Here is a 4331-nt window from a genome sequence, read left to right on the forward strand (position 1 = left end):
ATAAATAATTTGCAGCATGTTTTAAAGGCAGAGATTGCCTATACTAGAAACTGTCTTATTAACTGCACAAATTGCCAGGGGATTCCTGATTCTTAGTAAACATTACTTTTTAAAAATTCTCCATGAACTAAATGTGATTCAATTCAATATGTGTCAGTTTAGATAAGCAAATATTTGTTAAGCAAGTAACCATATCAATCTCTTCACTGTTAGAATATAAATTCTTGAGTCCATCAAAATATCTATGGATTTCCTGCTGAAGATGAATTATACATATACTTGAAACTTCAAGGAATTATCTAGGGATAATTAGAGAGCAGTTCCTTTCTCATCAAAAAAATGTAGAAATTTAAGGAATTAAAAAAAACTAGCAATGACTGTATTTCTTTGTTGGCATATGCGTTGACTAAGTTTGCTTCTTGTACTGTAAAAATTGAGCAGTTATGGAGCACTATACCTTGACTGTGTGGGATGAATGTATGGTTAGAGGAAAATTTAGGAAAATGACGTCACAATGCTACAGATTTCAGCTGGCCATCCAGTAGCACTTAGTTATTGAAAATCTGGAAAACTAGTACAGCAGTATTAACTTATTAGACTTAATATCCACTAATGAGTATTGACTCTGCTGAAAGTTAAGGCTTGAACACTATATATTCTTTATACCACACTTGGACATTGCAAACAAGTGCATTGATCCAACAAATGACATAATACAGATGTTCAAATCTGATGCAGAAACTCAAGAAGCATAAAAATCAATGAAAACAACTTGTTCAAAAATTATTAAGTCTACAGTAAAATTCTTTAATGGGAGTGAAATCATTGAAACCCCAGATTAAGTATTCAAAAGAATAATAAAAATATGACGAATGGGATCAAAGAGGATACAAGTTCCTGAATGATGTAAAATAGAACACAAATTAACAAGACATGGAGGATGATTCACGATATAAGAAAAAAATTGAATAAATAAAAAAAGAGTAAAATTTTAGAAATGAAAAGCCTAATAGTCCAAATAAAATAAAAATGGAGTGAGAAAATCTCAGCAATAGGGTAAATCAAGTAGAGTACCGAAATAAGGATATGAAGATGTGTAGCTGAATTATAACATACAGAAAACAGCAAAGAACCCACCAGATAGACACACAGAGCCACAACTAGACACGACCAAAAAAGAAAAACACCATGGCATATCAGTCAAAACACTTAATATACAGAACAAAGAAAAATATTGACTACTACAAGAGATAAAACAAGTCACATATAAAGAAAAGCTCAACAGAATAACATTTGATTTCTCAATGAAACTTGGTAAGTTAGAGGAGCCCAGAGCGATCTCGCTCTCTCTCTTTTTTTTTTTTTTTTTTTTTTTTTTTTGACTGTGGCTTCCTCTTTATTGGACTCTTTGTAAATAACACACAGATCTACAGTTACATAATTATTAAAATGCCAACCAGGACTATGGCCCTGAACCAGGGCTCCAAAACAGAAGCAATAAAAAATGGGGTTGATGGGCTGGTATTATTCCTCCAACAATCACCCAAACCCATAAAACAAGGCTTTTGAATTCTTCCAAGGCCAGACCTTTGGGCCCTTGGGTTAACCCTGGGATTCCTGGCTGCATCTCTCAGGGCAATGTAACCAGCAAGGGTCTGGAGGGAACAGCCAGCTGAGTCCAGACATAGACAGACCCAAATGGAAGGAAGATAGGAAGCAGACAGGTGCTGTCCAGCTGGAGATAAGATGCAGCGAAGGCAGGCTGAGGGGAGGCTGGGGGCCTGATTGCAGCAGTGTGGGAGTGCAGCCCCAGGGTCGTGTCCTGAGTAGCTGGTCAGGGGTCAGCTGGCAGGCTCCAGGTGGCATTTCTGACCCAAGCCTGGCTGAGGGCTCACACGTTGTGGGTTCTCTTAGTGAGCTGGGGCTCCTCATCTACCAGCTTGGATTTGAGGTGCTCCTTATAAGCCAGGGTGTCTACAGGCCACTTAGTGATGGTCTGCTTCTCACAGACCTAAATCTCCTGTGCAAGCTGCTGGATGAGTCTGAAGTCATGGCTGACTAGCGTCATACCACCCTCAAACTCATTGATGGCATCTGGCAGTGCATCAATGGTCTCTATGTCCGGGTGATTGGTAGGCTCATCCAGAAAGAGCATGGGAGGGTTCTGCCAGGCCAGGCAGGCCAGACACACTCGGCACTTCTGCCCATCCGACAGGTTCCGGATTGGGCTCACCTGCTGTTTCCCAGTGAGGCCGTATCTCCCAATGATCTTCATCATCTCCTCCTTCTCCTTGATCTCTGGGTAGCACTTCATCATATATCCCAATGGTGAAAGGTCCAGGTCCAGCTGCTCCTGTAAGTGCTGATGATAACTCTTGACATGAGAATGCTTCCGGATCATTCCATCTGTGGGTAGAAGCTCTCCAGTTAGCAGCTTCGAAAGAGTGAACTTCCTTGTACCACCCTACCGAAGCCACTCCTGTGTCAAGGTCAATGCCAAATTCTAGATTATTGTAGATGTAAGGCCCGTTTTTTGTATACTTGAAGCTCACGTTCTGCACCATAATGACAGGTGGTGGGATTTTGACACACGGTGGGAAATAAAATGATGGTGTCTTGTCACTCACAACCCTTTCTGTCAGTCCTGATGCCAATCATTTTCTGTAGCGCTTTCTCTTTGCTTTGAGCCTGCTGGGCCACCTTGGCACTGCCATGGCCAAACTTGGCAATGTAGTTCTCTATGTGTGCAATCTGGTCCTGCTCCCAGTGAAGCCTCTTCATCTGGTTCTCCTCCAGCTCCAGCTGTGTCTTCACATACTGATCATAATTACCCGTGTAATACTTGAGTTTCTTGTTGTGCATTTGGATGATATTGGTACAGACCCCATTCAGAAAGTCTGTGGGAATGGGACACAAGGACCAGGATGCGCTTGAAAGTCTTAAGTTCCTCTCCCAGCCACACACAAGCATCCAGGTCCAGGTGGTTGGTAGGCTCACCAGAAGCAGCATGAAGGGCCAAATAAAGAGGTCTCTGGCAAGAGCAACTCTCATCTGCCAGCTACCACTGAAGTCTTTCAGCTTCTTGCGCTGCATGGCAGGTGTGAAACCCAATCCCTGCAAGATCCTTGAGGCTCTCTTTTCGGCTTTGTCGGCGTTTAGCTCTTCCAGCCGCTCATAGAGTTCCATGAGCTTCTCACACTCTGCATCCCCATGAGCTAACCGCTCAGCCTTCCTCTCCAGGATGGTCCACTCTGTGTCCACCTCTGCCACACACTGCAAGGGTGTTTTTTCGCTAATCAGATGGTAGATATCTATGTGCTCAGGGATGGGCACCTCACGTTTCCCAATAGCAGAGAGCAGCATGGACTTTCCAATTCCATTTAAGCCAATGAGGCCATAACGACGGCCTGAGTTTAGTTCCCGTTTGGTGTCACTGAGCAGCTCTTGACCATGAAAGGTGAGCGAGAGGTGGATGATGTGGACGTCAGCACTGTTGGGGTGAGAAGCCAGGATGCCGGTGACAAGCAGCTTTCTTCATCTCAAAGTCCCCTAGCTCCTTGGTCAGCAAATGCACTTCTGTGGTCTCTCTGCCATTGGCCTCCTCATTTTTCTCCTCTACCACCTGAGGTTCTGTGACAGCATCTCCATTTTCCTTGTGTCCCTTTCTGGGCCACTGCCGAGCTTTGGCGGCTTCCTTCTTTCTGGCTGCCTTCTTCTTGTCCAGGTGGGAGGGCATGGAGATGAGCCACGGGGGTAGTTCCTGCTCTTTCAGGAATGGGGCCTCGCCGCTCAGCCTCTGTCGCAACAGATATATTTCAAGTCTTAAGTAAACATAATGCCATTCATACCCTGCAAAATTGTGTGCCATACTTGAAGAAGAGAAACTTCCCGTGATCCAAACAGCCTAAGAAATTATATCCAACAATAACAACAACAAAAATTGCTGAAAAGAAACCTGGGAACAATAATTTGAATTGAATAAAGAAATAAGCACAGTCAAAGACTGTAGAAAAAAAAAATGAAGCTATAATATAATGAAAAACAAACCATAACTAAGAACACAAACAAGAAAAAGAATATCAGAGTGACTGCAATCTACACACTCTTTTCAATAATGTCTCTAAAGACTGAAGTATGCAACACTCCACAGGGGCCTCGAAGCATACCAATGATGCTTTTTATGAACACCTGCATATAAAATAGTGTATGGGTAAAGGGGTTTAGTTCATGACTCACTGTATCACACTGCAGCTTCCATAGGAGATTTTCCCTTTCTTCCTTTTTTTTTTGGTCCTTTTTCTCTTAAATTTTATTTTGTTTTATTTTGGGGT

At 42.6% G+C, this 4331-nt stretch overlaps 1 pseudogene; it reads right to left on the reverse strand.

The window, feature by feature from the left end:
- Positions 1–1602: 1602 nt before the first annotated feature.
- Positions 1603–3931, reverse strand: LOC102913621 (ATP-binding cassette sub-family F member 2 pseudogene; annotated as a pseudogene).
- Between the last annotated feature and the right edge of the window lie 400 nt (positions 3932–4331).

The sequence above is a fragment of the Peromyscus maniculatus genome, chromosome 19 (genome assembly GCF_049852395.1).
Source record: "Peromyscus maniculatus bairdii isolate BWxNUB_F1_BW_parent chromosome 19, HU_Pman_BW_mat_3.1, whole genome shotgun sequence".
NCBI lineage: Eukaryota > Metazoa > Chordata > Mammalia > Rodentia > Cricetidae > Peromyscus > Peromyscus maniculatus.